Here is a 15790-nt window from a genome sequence, read left to right on the forward strand (position 1 = left end):
AAATGGGTTGGTGGTTAACAGTACTTGCTACTCTTGCGGAGACCTGGCGATGGGGTGGTTCTCAGTATCCACATCTAGTTGGTTATAACTTCAGATTCATGGGATCTCACACCCTTTGGCCTCCTCTGGCGTGCACATGTGCACGCGCATGCACACACACACACACACACACACACACACACACACACACACGCCCCTGAAGTACAGATTAGGCATTGGAGATGTACCTCAGGGGAGAGCACTTGTTGAGTTCTCCTACTGGCCTGGGTTCAGTCCCCTAGTGCCCAGAGCCTTAAAATGAAGTGTAGGAGAATTTGTGTAAGTTGAAAGTTCCATTCCATCTTCTGTAAAGGATTTGAACATCCGTAGAACAATCCCGTCAGAATACTAAGAAACGTCTATGTTAAATCACTGCTTGACAGGAAGCCAAACCTGCCTGCCAGATCCACACTTCCTTACCCCTTCCCTTTCTCCATCCCCATGTGATCCTAGAGGAGAGTCAATTTGAAGAGTGTTAATGTTAGGGTGAATTTTTAAAACCAACTCTGGCTAGGCCCACTGGTAATAATGTGATGGCGGTGGGGTGGAGGGAGGGCCCGGGCTTTCCTTGGGCCTTTAATTAAGAATGCTGTTTTGGTAGCTGTAATAACCACGGTGCTACAGAGGCCACAGAAGGGGCTTATCAGTAGAAGCCAGCCTGGCTATGGGATTTGGCTAAAAGCTAAGCATCCCTTTGACAGGTGGGGGGAGGGGCATCCTTTCGAAATGTCAAAGGGATTGTGAGTCTCATGATAGTTACCGCTTCAGCACGAAAGATCAGACCCATACGCCATCATGCTATAGAGTTAGCTATCGTATTTGGAATACTGTGTTGAGGAGTCACACGGGACACAGGTGAGTGATCTGTGGCTAGACAGGCCTAGAAAAGGGATAGAGGGGGTCAATTCTAGATCTGGTGCTGGCAAACCTTCTACAAAAAGCCGGGTTTAAGTATTTGGGACTTTGGGGTTCATATGCATTTATGTCACGTGCTATTTGGTTTGGGCAAGTTTTGTTTGCAATTACTTACATATGTAAAAACCAGTGGGCATATGGGTTCATAACTGTAATCCCAGCTCTGAGAAGACTCGTACAGAGAGATTACTGTGGGTTCAGGTTTAGACTGCAGAGTGAATTCCAGGCCAGCCTGGGCTACAGCATGAAATTCTGTCTGAAGACAGTAAATGAATGAATAAATACATTTTAAAAGTGTAAAACAGACTCTTGTCATCAGCCATATAGAAACAGGATGTAGGACTGTGGAGATGGTAATGTTCCCTTGCAAAACCCAGGACTGGCATCTGAATGTATTCATTTTTTTAAAAAAATGCCAGGAGTATTGGCATAGGCTAGCAATTCAAAAGTAAGCTGATCTCTGGGGCTCCCTTGCCAATCAGCCTGGTCTATTTGTTGTCTCTCAGAGCCAGTAAGAGGCTCTCTCAAAAGAGAAAGGAAGGGAGGGGAGGCAGGAGAAGAGGAGAAGGAAGGAAAGAAGGATGGGTACACCCAAGGTTGGCATTTGTCCACTACACATATGTATACAAATCATGTGCTTCCCCCCACAACACACACACACACAGAGAGAGAGAGAGAGAGAGAGAGAGAGAGAGAGAGAGAGAGAGAGAGAGAGAGAGAGAGAGAACAGGGTAGCTGCAGTTTGCTAACTGTTCTGTGTGAAATATATTTGATAATTACAATATCATTCTGTACTTCTATGGAGACCTAAAATAAGAAACTTCACTGGCTCCATCTGAATCACTGCAAGGCTGCCCAGTATGAAATCGAAATCTATCTTCTCTCTGTCATTCTGCCTTCTCTTTACACTGGGGTTGAAAGTCTCTGCTGGCCACTGCTGTCAGTTCCTGTGGAAATGGCCACATGGCCACATTCAGCCTGGGGTAGAATAGAGAAGGGAGGGGCTTGGCTGGGGTGAAGTAAAAGCTACACTGAACCTTATCATCCCTGACTATAGATGGAATGAGGACCAAGCCCCTGAGTGTGACACTCACCATTTGTGCCCCTGCTCTTCTCTTAGGACCTTCCATGAAGTCCTGTGTCCCTTTTAGTCAGCATCACTTGCCCAGCCCTGAGTGGGCCATGTTGTTTCTCAATGACAGTACATCTTTTCATACGCAGAGGAAGGACATGCTGCCTCTCTAGAGACCTTGTTCATCACACCGGGCAAAGAGCAGGTGTTTACATCTCCATGTTACACTGCTGTGTAGCTGAAGCTGTTAAGAAGCCGGAAGAATGTTGCGATTCCTGTTGACTGACATTCTATTTCAAGCTAAGAAAATCATTGGGGCTCTCTCTTTACCTGCTGGAAGTTACCTATGTATTTAAGACATGATTTCATGTAGTGCAGGCTGGCCTTTAACTCACTATGTAGCTAAGGGTGACCTTGAACTTCTTGTCTTCTACTTTCCAAGTGCTAGGATCTCAGGCATTCTCCACACCATGGTTTCATACAGTACTAGGGTCAGACCCGGGTTTTGCACATGCTTGTCGGTCCCAACACTGTCTTTAAAGTATCTAGGATGAGCTCTTAATTCCTGGGAATGAATGAGATTTCCCACTGTAAAACAATTAGTAACTGATCAATCTCACATTAGTAACTGATCAACGGTGTTAAATTTTATTCGGCTCAGATCCATTGATTGAGAACCTACTGTGCTGAGAATACTGCCTGACCAAGCTGAGAGATGGTCTCCATAGAGACACAATTAGGGTGATGGGAAAATCAGAGTGGTGGGCGTGCTACTCTCCACTGGTCCTCGAGGGATCCTCTAGAGGAGGCAACATTTCCTCGGGACCCTAATAATAATGAGTTCTAAGAGCCCTTTGAAATATACTGTATTCCCTTCTGGAAATCAAAATGTTAGGCAAGCACTCTACCACCAAACTGCATCCCCAGCTCCAAATATACTATTTTCTGTCTTTTTAAGAACTGTCGTCTGTGTTTTTGGTCTCACTTTGTTAAGCCAAGGCAGCCTTAGACTCTGCATCCCCCTACATCCACTTCCGGCATCCTGCATGGAAATGTATTTTTATTTATACTGCATGCATATCCATAGCTGCGCCGTGTCCCACCGATGCCTTGCCCTGGGACAGAACCTTCTTTCCTGTCTCTTAGCTCTCAAATACTAACTTGGATTTGACAAAGAGTTTAATTGAATATTTCAATACATCTATGACCCGATGTATTTTTAACAATCACTCTGGTCTGGCCCAAGGGTCTCAGTGAATCCTTCTTAAGTGCGCTTACTTTACTCGTGACTTGTAAAGGGGAAAGCTGAGCCCTTCCTACAGCCAGCTCATTCCCTTGGCAGACATCTGCTAATGTCTGGGAATCCTTACTGCAGTGTGGCTGCCTCTCTAGAGCAAAGGCGTTAGCTGCCTGCGAGCTGGCGATCTTCTGTTTTCGAGATTTTACTGAACACAAATGTTGAATGTGCCTTTGCCCCTCCCTATCCCAGGAGGCCAACTGGCCCTGTGATGGAGACGGTTTTGGGTTTTTGTACAATCAAGCAGCAGAGGCTGCGCTCCATTCAGGACGCCTTGGCTGCTCTGGCAAGCCTCTGGCTTTTCACACCAAGCTCACTTCCTTCCAATAGGACTCCACCCTCCTCCTGGGGAAGGATTGATGGGCTGCTACAGTCAGTGCTGGTTTTTCTGAGCACCCTCTAAACTCCCAGCCCTGGTCAGGACCTTTGCTCCGCACCCCTACCTGGAGCCTGCTCTTGTCCGCAGCTCTCGCCCCTGCTCTCCTGTGTCTTTAACCCCTCGGTGAGGGTGAGCATGCGCGTTTACTTCCAGCTGTGAGGAAGTGGACCTTTGTGTTGCTGTGCTCTTCATGTGTGACACATCACCCCAGTCCCTAGCCCTCCATGTCTTTCCTATCACCCTCTCCGAACCTAACTACTGATGCCAGGGCAAAGTGCCCTTCTTGTACCGGGTCTGACAGGGAGGATAGATTAATGCCCGGCCCAGGAAAAAACAAAATGCAGGCCCTTTCCCCTTCCTGAGCCACCCTTCCCTTCTTCCCTCCACCTTCCCATGTGACTAAACATCCCCACGTCCCTGGAGGTCTTCAGAACAGGCACCCGGCCTGACTGAAATCTGAGTCTTGGGGAACAAGTAGCTGCAAAGCAGAAGTCATTCCTTCGCATTCCGAGGATGCGCGTTAACCACGGTCCGGCTTGGATCAAGGTGATTTAAAGCTGCCACCAACCCGTGATGAGAAAGTCGGCGAAGAGCTGAGGCCACCAGGAGAAGGGAAGGGGCTCTCAGAGCTCAGCCCCCGTGGCTGTGATTACAGGCGTCCTCAAACCCTGACATCTGCGCTTCTCTGATGTGCTGCACGGGAGAAAGACTGTAATCGGAGGCATAAATGTACCACCCTGTGTTTGCTCCCTTGAACCGCATAGCCCTGTCATTAGTGTAAGTATCTCTGTGGTGCTAACATGTTAGAGCTGCCTCAGAGGAGGACATGGCTCCTTTCTGGAGTGACTTACTGTTAACATACCCGGTGCCTCACACGTTTTAACCTCTGAAACTACTGAGTAAAGGGTGTTGCAGGGAGATGTGGCTTTTTAAAAATGAACAGATTACATCTGGACCTTTCTTATCCTCTGTGGGAGGCTCGGTAAGGAATACCAAGGGTGGGGCATAAGAGTAATGTGATACCCTGGCAACAGATGGGACATGGGGACTGGAGGGGTGGGTTAGTATTGGCTCCGAGAAAAGTGCACTAGGAGTTCTTTGGAAGCTTCTGGGGCACGGTTATGGAGGACAGTCTTGGTGGTCTTGGCTCCTGGCCACTTTTCCTCCCTATCTGTGTAAGATACTCCACTCCCACACCACACACATGTGCCTGTAGCAACTGGGTGTTGGGTTCGACTGTACAGAAGGCTGTTTAATCCAAGTCCTTCGTGATATCCAGCCTCCAAGATACTATAGTGATGACAGTAATATGAAAATAGCGATTTCAGGGCCCACACTTGTGCCCCGCCACAACGAAGCCTAAAACCCAGGCGGCTCTTCAACAGCGCTCCTGTCATGAGGACTTGTTCTTTTCACTGCTGCCTTTTGGAATGTTCCTGAAATGGAAGCAGACACTATGGGGTTCTCAAAACAGCTGGGATGCGTTCCATACTTAGCAATGACTTTCAAAATTCGAAATTCCCCCAGAGGAGGGGAATAAAGGAAGACTCATTCTGTGTTGTGATCTGTCATGTGTCAAAATTTTGTCAGCCAGGTTCTTTTGCTTAAAGAATTTCTAAATTGGAAGTCAACATTTCTTTGCCCCTAATGTCTTACAGAAATGAGAGGGCTAGAGGAGGGGCTCAGTGGGTAAAGTGCTTGCTGAACCTGAATTTGGGTCCCCAGTACCCACAGAAAATATAGGTGTGGCAGTGCACACTTCTGACGCCAGTGCTGGGGGAGGGAGAGAAGGCAGAGACAGGTGGGTTCCCAGAACTTCATGACCAACCAGTCTAGCAAATCCGTGAGTGCTGTGTTCAGTGTGTGACCCTATCTAAAAGAATAATACTAATAGCAATCATGATAATAATGTGGAGAGATTCCAGAAGATACACAGTACCAACCTCTGGCCTCTATTTGTTTACACACAAGTACGTCTATCCATGCATACACATGTGTGCACATGCACACACACACACACACACACAGAGAGAGAGAACCATTTTTGCACTAGCTAAAGACATACTGACAACAACTGTTCCAAAACTCACCTTAGTTTTAGATTGTTCATATATGCAGAAAACACTTGGAGAATGCTCAGATCCTTCAGTGAGAAAATTCGCCACCTCAGTATGCATAATGAACGTTCATAGCATTCCTGTCTAATATCATCTTGTTTTATCCCCTGTTCTTTATTGTTATCCAAATTCAAATGCTGCTTTGGAGTCAGTGACCATGGAAACACTGTGTGCGTGGAGAAGACATGTGTGTTTTCCTGAGGTCTCAGTCTTCAGGTGCAATTGTATGAAACTGGGAAGGGTGTGTCTGCCACCAGAAGGTTAAATGCCACCTAAACTAGAGGTTTACAACTGTGCAATAAAGATTTTATGAAGCTGGACATGGTGGCAACCACTTGAAATCTCAGCACTCTGGATGCTGAGGCAGGAAGAATCAATAGTTAAAAGTTAGCTTGGGATACATGACAGGATCCTGGCTCAAATATACTAAAAGGAAAAACAAAACCAGACGTTCTAAGCTTTCTAAGCTTTTAGTGCATCATAACCTGGGTAAAGAGCAGCTATCCTACTGCGGTTTTTGCACATCGTGTTTAGTTTTGTGCTCTGTTACTAGGTAGCTGGAGCAATAAAACCAACATGAAAGTAACTGGGCAAGTTTACCTGGGTGTTACAAGGTTACACGCTGAGTTTCCTGAGGCTGCAGTCCATCATTCGAGATAAGGAAGAGGTGCATAGTGCATTTGGTTGGCTGTGGGAGAGATGGATTTTCACGTGGGTACTTCAGGTTACCCGCTCGCTCAACAATCATGCTTTCCTAGTTCTGGGTGTGCAGTGAAGAGCCAAGCTGGACGAGTCTGGAGTGACTTGTCGACTCCATCCAATCGCTTGAAAGGGAGCTGAGCAATTAGGTGGGGCTGGAGAGCACAACGTTTGACCCTCTGGTGGGAAGACGTGATCAGAGGATGCATGCTATGCATCTGGGACTTTAACTAAAGCCCGAGACAGCCGACTCCTAAAGAGAAAGTGTTTAACTGTTTATTAGCCTCACTGTTGTAGAGTGACTGATCCGTGACTGGTCAGCCCATTTCCTATGGAGCCTCCGAGGAGGTACAAAATCACAGGAACAGCATGTCTGCCATGCAAAACCACCAATCTCACTAGGAGCCAGGACACCAAATGAGTGAAGAAGGCTCAGGGGTCTATGAATTTCCTAAAGACCACCCACTAAACCTTACCACCTAAAGTGCCCATCACTTCCAAGTAGTGCCAAGCTAGGGACCCAGTCTGGACCTCCCAAGCCCTTTGGAACACTGTGTTAGACAGCTTTCCATAGCTATGACAAAATGCCTACGTCAGACACCTTATGAGGAGTAGGGATTTGTTATGGTCCATTGTGATTGGCCTGCTGCTTTTCATATGTGGCAAGGCAACATATCATGATGGAAGCCGTCACAGGGGGAGTGGTTCACATCTTACTCACCAGCAAGCAGAGAGGGGGAGTCCCCAAACTCCACTTTAAGGGCACGTTCCCAGTGACCTCACTTCCTCTAGCTAGGTCCTAATTCTTAAAGGTTCTACTGTCTCCCAATGGCACCAGTGGACTGCTGGGAGATGGACAGACCCAGTATTGGAGAGACCGAGCATCTAATCCGTGGGGTTTGTTTGGTGGGACACTTATCCAAATGATACCAGGGACCTTCCAGAGCCAAACCGCAGCAGAGAGTAACCTCAGGCAAGGTTGAGTCATAGCGAATGAGTGATCTTGAGGAGATCTCAGGGAAGAAAAGATAAGTATGGAGAACCATGATTGAGGAAGAGACAAGCACTATGTGTATGCGGGATGAGCTGAAAGTGAGAGTCAACACGGAGGAGGGAGACAGAGGCTAAGCTGTGCGGGTCTTTGGGGTGTTGAAGATCTTTGCCATGATTCAGCCTGTGATGCCAGGCGATGGGTGGGTCTGAAGCTGAGGAGCCGCATGCTCTCTTTAACAGCTAGTGATTTTTCTGGCTGCTATGTGGAGAACTGTGTTAGAAAGTTCTGGAAACAGGCAGAGCTGCAGCAATACGGAGGGAGGTCGGTAGCAGAAGTGTCGGTGAAGAGGAGGTGGATTTAGAACTGAATGTTGGCCGAGATGTACTGGAGAGATTTGTGGGGTAGTGAGTGGCATTGTCACCAGGATTTGCTTTGCTTATCCAACTCCATGGTTCCCTTCTATTACCGGCTCTGTCTCCTCTACGCAAAGTAAGCAGAGTAGCACGTGGCTAGGCATTGTAACATGAGCAGCTGGCTTGTTTGTTGTGGTTTTTGTCCTGCCCGGTACCCCACAACTGTTTAGGACCAAAGAAAATCACACATAGGTCTCTATAAATTATAAGCTGATTGGCCCATTAGCTCTAGCCTCTCACTGGCTAACTCTCACATCTTGATTAACCCATTTTTCTGGTCTATGCTAGCCATGTTGCTCAGTACCTTTTTCCAGTGGGGCAGATCACATCCTGCTGCTTCAGTGATCTGGGCAGCAGTGGGCAGGAGTTGGAGGAATCAACTTCCTCCTTCCCAGAATTCTCCTGTTCTCATTATATCATTTCTACTTCCTGTCTGGTTTTTCTGCCTATATTTCCTGCCTGGCCAATCGGCGTTTATTTATAACATGATTGACAGAATACAGAGAATTTTCCTGCACCACTTCCCCCTCTTTAAAAACAAAAACAAAGAAACTCTCCATGAAGCAATAAGCTCATCTCCCTTTCTATTCACAGGCCCAGGACCCTTCCTTTCAGCTCTTAGTTCCCTCTAGTCCATCACTTAAGATGCAGTTGTATATGTGCATGGGTGTATGCTTATGTAGTTGAGTGGATAAGTACATGTTCATGTGCACAACATGTGTGTAACAGTCATAAGAGAAGTTCTGGTATCAGTCCTCAGGTGCCTTCTACCTTTTGTCTGAGATTGGATTTCTCGTTGGCTTAGAACTTGGCCAAGCAGACTAGACTAGCCAGCCTGTAACCTTCCGGGGCTCTTCTTGTCTCTGTCCTCCCATCTCCTATCTATGGGGTCACAAAAATTGTTGACATTTTATCATGTGTGACTCATGGATCCTCTTCCCCCTTTCCACCAGGGAACCTGATCTTCTAAGGGTCTCCTGTGAGGAAATGGCGATGGTCTTGTCGTACTCAGAGGTCAGAGTTCTACAAGGGACGGGTAGTGAACAGGCCCCGTTTCAAAGCACAGACTTTAATACAACCTCCCAAAATGTCTGAGAAGGCATGCCCAGGAGAGATCATTACTGGACCAAAACCACTTTCTGTAGTCCTGTTAATGAACTGTTAGCTCCAGACCTCCCTGGTGAGTTTTCTTTCCAGCTTTTTTCTCTTTACTCTCATTCCCACCTCCTTTTCCTCCTCCTCTCTCTTATTTATATCTTTAGCTACCTGCTCGGAAATCTATTTCTCAACTGATTTGTGAAATAGAAATTGTATTGTTTTGTTTGCTGGCTTTGCTTTTATTTCTTAAGACTAATTTCCATATTAGGAGGGAAAGTGATTTGGTTCATATTTGCCCTGGAGGAGCTGGGCATCTAGAGAGAGAGGGTGGACAACTAAATGGGCATTGAGATGAACACATCATGGAGCCTCAGAGATGGTTCAGTAAGTACAGCATCTACTTCACACATGTAAGCATCTGTCTTTAGATCCCAAGAACCATGTAAAAAGCTGGGTGCTGTGGTGTTCACCTGTGAATGCAACACCAAATTTGAAAAATCTGCTATTATTATTCTCAGGATCCAAATTCATGACTGTAGGGAGATTCAAACTGGAGACTCTTAAATGGTGCAGTAATTGCCCTGTGGTGTATAATCTCAGTTTGCAAAGACGTGTCCAAAAGACCCCTTCATAGTAAAGAAAAATGAAATTCTAGTAGCCTAGTTTTAATGGTTATGTTGATTAGAAAATGATCAAATGACACTTCTCCTGGAATATTCTGACTTAAATTTTCTGCCTCAAATCATAAGGCTCATAAGGCCCAATTGTTTTTCCGAAATAAATCAATAAAAGCAGGGGAGAACACCATGATGCAGTAGGTTGGTCTGAGCCTCCCACTCCTATTTGGATCCCTCTGGAATTTATCTAGCTGGCTTTTGCACAGTTGGTTCAAAGTCACCCATGCAGAACTGGACTCACAGTCTCTATTTCCAGACACACCTCTAGCTTCCTGGGATCCCCCTCTGATCCCTTTTCAGTTCTTGTTAACAGCGCCACAATTCAGTGGTCACAGCGAGACATTTTCCTTCCCTTTCCTGCATGCTCTGGCCAGTCAGAAACAACTTCTTGAATGAACTTCTGTCGGTATTCACCTACCCAGGCCTCTTTCCCATCCTCTTTGAATCCTGCCTCCTGCCTGGACTATCAGACTATCCTCTGAGGCAGTCCTGGTGGATCTACCTAAAGCAAATGACAACACTGAGTGTATTTCCACGGACCTGTTCTGTTGACTTAATTCCAATGAAGGTTGGTGGGAAGCATAAGGCAGAGAGAGACACAAGTCCCAGATATAAGGCATTTAGAGCTTCTTGGTCACGTCTGTCTTTGATACCTCAGGATCGGCCCAGAGGCAGACACATGGGCTTTCTTTCCAAAGCACCCAGGATCCAGCTACTTCATCTAGTCACCAGTGATTTTATTTGGTCCAATCATTGTCACCTAAGTTATTGCCATAGGTCTAATTTTGTCCCTTTGCTTACATCCAACCCCCCCCCCCTGTTTTCTATACAACACTAACTTCATTGTTAGTTATGTTGACCTCTGTGAGTCCACACCTTATCTGGCCAGAAGCTATTTCATGGAGTGTCCTAGGGGATGCTCTCTGACCTAGCTCCTGTATTGCTCTCATCTCATCTCCTGATCTTCACTGGCCCATTGACCTTTTTGTGATTCCCTGGTATCCCATGCTCTAGCCTGTTTTTCATGACCACTGCCTGGAACATCCTTGCCTCTCTACCAGGGCCTTTATTTGTTGTCCCCCTCTCTTGCTGGCTTCCTGCTCACATGTCCCCTTACTAAAGAAGTACCTGATACCTTCCATAGACCTGGAATCCATAGGATCCTTGCAAGCACGTCCTTCTTGCCCCACTTCATTTTATCCACACCTACCATATTGCCTACTCTCTGTCCTCCCCACTGTTACCCTAGCAGAGGCCTTATGCCGTTTGCTGCTGTGTTTCCAGTGCTTTAGCGCAATGCCAATGGTAGAGAGAAGATTAAATGTTTGTTCTTAAATTGATGTCACTTTGTCAATTGCCATCTCTTCCTCTATTTGGTATGTTCTGGTCCCCAAATCTTTTACATCATGTTCTAAAACAGACACTAGCAGTCCAGAATATTGTGGGTGGCTGAACAGTGGTGATGATACTGGTGATGGTGGTGGTGGTGGTGGTGGTAATAATAATGATGGTGAAGGTGGTGGGATTGATGGTGGTGATGGTAAGTAGAGAGGTATGGAGGTGACAAAGAAGATGGAAAACCCCCCTCCCATGACTCCCCTTTCTCCATCCTCGCTCTCACTTTCCAGAGCTTCTAGAGAAGTATTCAGAGGAACGCCCGACTCTTTCCAGGAGAGCCTGCCCTCTAGCTCCATCTTATCTAGAAGATTCTGTATCTGTGCCCCAGATCCTGCCCCATTCATGCTCTGCTTCCCTGGTCCTCCGTCAACATAATCAGTACAGCACGAGATGTGATGGTTAAACATTTCAACTCTGGAGCTAGACAGCTTCATCCCTGAGAGCTTTACAGACTGTGGACAAAGTGTTCAGCCCCTGTAAGCCTAGCACGGTCATCTTACACATAATAAATGAATCCCAACTTCCTGGTGTTATGAGGATTGGATCCAGTCATTTTTTTTTAACATGTTTGCAGAACCCAGTCCCAACTTAAAGAAAAAGAAAGTTAGGGAAATGTTAGCCATTATTTTCACCAAATTTCTTTAAAGCAAATTTCATAAAATGAAAATAATCCTCCTATTTCTCAAAAACTAGATGTTTTTGATTTGATTGTTTTGTGTGTATTAGCTCCTTACCCTAATATAGACTGTCATGTCATCCACATCTTGGATTTGACTACTACATAAAATAAATATCATCTGACTATGTGAAGATTGTGTTGATCTACCCACCTCTCGCCTCCCTTCTGTGATCTAATTGACATACCATAAATTGCTGTTGCTTTATTATCTTTCTAAGTTCCTTGCAGGGAGGAACGAACCCTCTAATTAGGGAAATTTGCAGACAGAGCTAAGTGGAGAACATACTGCAAAGAAACCCCATCTTCAAGACTCAGCAATTATGAACGTAGTGCCAACCCTAGTTCATCTGCTTTCCCTCCTCCACTTTAAATTATTAAAAGCAAATACCATGACTAAGGTGTAGTCTCATTCCTAGGGCAGGCTCAGTGAATGTAATGGTCTAGATTCTGTTTCCAGCTGCTTCCAAAGAGCAGGTCCTCGATAGCAAGTTATTTTGCCCACAGATACTTCAATTTCGGACTAACTTTTCCATCACTGCCCAAATCTAATGAAAATAACACAGCTCCTTAATGCCCACTTCTACCCTGTCTGTGGTCTATTTAAATCCTGTTAGAGCAGGATTGCTTGCGTACTTAGTTCACTGTTTCAGCCCAAGCATATAACAGGCAAGGTAATGCTTAAATAAATGAATGAACAGTTATATTCGAAACGAATTTTAGGAGATAGCTTTGTTTAAAACAAAGTTTAAGTGATGCTTGTAGCCTTGGGCTATTGCTTTTTGGCTTTTTGATGAAAATCAAGCATGACTGATGTATAATGTAGGTCAGAAGACTCAGGTAGTAACTGAGGCACAATTGCCTTGTGTTGATGAACATCATGTAGATATCACTGTCACCCGGTTAGCAGAAACTTTCAGAGTGCCACCTCGGGATGCACTGTCCTTGTACCTCATTCTTGACTCAGCTTTGAAGTCCTCTCTGTTTTCCTTTCTTGAATGGGGAACAAAGGTCACCTGGCTCTTGCAGTCGACTTGGATAAGGTGTGTTTGACTCTGAACTGTCGACTTACTAGCTGTTTCATCACCATCAAGTGAGGGGTAATTAGACTACAAGATAAGATTGTTGTGGACACTCACTGATAGAGTGGAGGTGTTCTGCCCTGGTGTTTGGTTTAAGACGCTGCTTAGTGAACTATTATGGTCGTTTTCTTATCTCAAAGAAGCCACACGGTTGGGAGCATCCAAGGCAAGAATTGTTGAGACAGAGGGAAGGAACCCTGATGGAAGCTATCCCCCCAGCCAAGTCGTTTCATGGTCTCCTTGTTCTTGCGCCCAACTGTTTGTTTCCAGGGTGGCGCTTCAGGATTTCCCACAGTTGTGAGGATCTGTGTGACAAAGAGAGAGAAATGCCGCACTTTTCTGTCTGCTCTACCCTGCTCATCTGACGTCGGAGGAGTTTTTACTGCTCTTAGATTTTTAAAGCGATATTGTAGTTCTCCCTTCTTTTATACAGTAAGGGTAAATCGATTCTCTCATGCAAGTCAGGTGTGTTCTGCGTTATACATTAGGAAGGTTTCATCACCCCTCCAGAACTAGGTCTCTGTCCCTGTAGCCCCGAGTGAATGGCTGCACAGCACTACAGATTCCCATCTGAGGATGGTTGCCTGGCGTGGTGAGTGCTTCACCCACGCAGCCGTCCTAACTAGCTCATCAGGAGCACATTAGAATCCCTTTCTCAGGAGTTTGCACACGAGGTGTGCATCCCCTTCCCTTATTTCATTTAGAGTGCAGAAAGAAATGCCCTTTCGTCGTCCTGCTTTGAGTTAGTCATTCCGTATTTCCAAGATCACCGTTGATCTGAGGCAAATTAACTGATATTTGAAACAAATACCATGTTAGGTAATAGAGAACCTCAGCAAAACCCACCCCTTCTCTGTAATTGGTTGGTTTTTTACTCTTTGCTTTTTGTGGGACCCGCCACCCAGCTCCCAAAATAAATCACATGGAATCTTATTCTTTCTTATGAAAGCTTGTTTCTAGCCAGCTTTTCTTAACTTATATTATCTTGTCTACCGTTTGCCTCTGGACTTTTCTCTTACACTATTCTGTATACTTTTCTTTACTTCTTACTCCAGGGATTGCTGCGTAGCTGGGTTGCTGGCCCTCGACGACCCCCTCCTCTTCTTGCTCCTTTCTCTTTCTTCTCAGAATTCTCCTATTTATTCTCTCTGCCTGCCAGCCCCGCCTATCCGTTCTCTGCACAGCTATTGGCTGTTCAGCTCTTTTTAGACCAATCCAGTGTTTCAGACAGGCAAAGCACCGCAGCTTCAGAGTTAAGCAAATACAACATAAAGAATGCAGCACGTCTTTGCCTCATCAAGCAAATGCTCCACAGCACAAACAAATGGAACACACCCTAAAATAATATTCCACAACACTTCTCCCGACACTCACAGTGGATTCCTGACCCTGATAATGGTTCCACATCACATACCACTGGGCCCTTTCCCACATCACCTGTCTGCATCCTTCTTATCACCCAGAACCCGTAGAACAACCCACAGGTCTCCTTCCCAGTGTTCTCCCTCTGCCTCGTTTGCCCCTCTAGAGCTGGCACCTGCCCCGTTCTCCTGCATCAACCTCTACATCTTTCTAAATCTCCCTAGTAGAGAGCACGTACTGCGCACTTACTTAAATTCCCACAGCAGCAAAATTGTGTGTGTATACATATGTATGTGTGTGTATATGTATACGTTTGTGATGTGTGTATGCATGTATGTATTATAAATATGTGTATTTATATATGTATGCATATTTGTGTATATACGTATGTGTATATGTGTGTAATGTGTATATGTATGTGTATGAATATGAATGTGTATCTATTTATCTGTGTGAGTTCACATGAACTAGGATATATTTGAGAGGAATCAGACCAAAGAGGGATCAGAGTGGGCGAGACCTACTGTAAAGAATGAGATGTTACTGAAAACAGAGAAAGGGAGACTGGACAGGCCAGGCATAGGGAGTCTGGTATGAGGAGAAGAGAGCCGTGGAGAGCAAAGGGGTGGCTGGTTTGTCCTCTCTCCGAGATCTCATCAGCTTGCTAACCATGGCTTCCTGTTGTACCAGGGAGCAGCAGGTACAGGGTCGATGGGCTGCAGGTGTGCATGGCAGTGGGGAGAGGCTTTGCAGGTAGTTATGAATTTCATGTCCATGAGTGCATTGAATGTGCATAGTCATTCCCACATCATAGAGGAGAAAATTTAAAAGTGTACCAAAAAGGCACAAAAGTGTACATATGTGAATTCACAAAAAAAAAAAAAAAAACACCCAGGTGATCCATAGCAGTATTGATCCCATACCCAGCAGACTGGTGTAGATCCTGCGGTCTTAGGAGATGGGTGTTGGGAGTCAAGACAACAGGTGAAGGGGGGTCCAGTGGCATAAAAAGTAGAAATTAATATTTCCTCACAGGTTCAAACAAGCTCAGGGCTAGGAACTGACTGTCTCCATCAAAAGATCCAAGCCCAGGCCTGCTACCCTGGCCTGAGAAATGACACCTTGATTACGGGCAGACACAGCCTAGTTAAAATTAAGAGTTGTGTTACTGCAGATAGAAAGGGTGACCCTGTGGGAGACAGTTGTCTGGTAACAGAAGAGCAAAGAATCTCATAAGATGTGGCAGTCACGAGGCCAGGAGAGCCTGTGACCAGTCATTAGGATGGCCTCTCCAGGCCGTTTTGCACTGGACCTCACAGAAGTCCTCAGGACTTGGCTGACTTCTGAGATGTTTTCTCCTGGGGTTAAATCCACGTCTGAGATCTTTAACAGCTCCTGTTGAACTAAGAACTGGATATTTTCAGCCAGCACTTGGCTGTGCCAAGGACTCTCTGTTGTTGCCGAATTCAGTCCAGAGGGGAAATAATTGAAGACGCCAGTCATCATGGGCTGCCAGTCATTCATGGTGGCAACAAGAAGCACTTGAAACCCAATGTGCGTTCCCCATTTGGG

At 45.8% G+C, this 15790-nt stretch overlaps 1 protein-coding gene across 7 annotated transcripts in view; it reads left to right on the forward strand.

Annotated features, from left to right (window-relative positions):
• Positions 1-15790, forward strand: part of Plekhg1 (pleckstrin homology and RhoGEF domain containing G1) — a 214311-nt gene that overhangs the window by 4410 nt on the left and 194111 nt on the right. For 3 of the 7 annotated variants that reach the window (XM_050135708.1, XM_050135711.1, XM_050135710.1), the window contains exon 2: positions 2176-4479. The exons of the other annotated variants lie outside the window; for them this stretch is intronic. The gene's annotated coding sequence lies outside the window, so the exon portion shown is untranslated. The remainder of the gene's footprint in view (positions 1-2175; positions 4480-15790) is intronic. 7 annotated transcript variants of the gene reach the window in all.

This window comes from Alexandromys fortis, unplaced genomic scaffold, assembly GCF_014885135.2.
Source record: "Alexandromys fortis isolate MF-2015 unplaced genomic scaffold, M_Fortis_MF-2015_v1.1 scaffold_23, whole genome shotgun sequence".
NCBI lineage: Eukaryota > Metazoa > Chordata > Mammalia > Rodentia > Cricetidae > Alexandromys > Alexandromys fortis.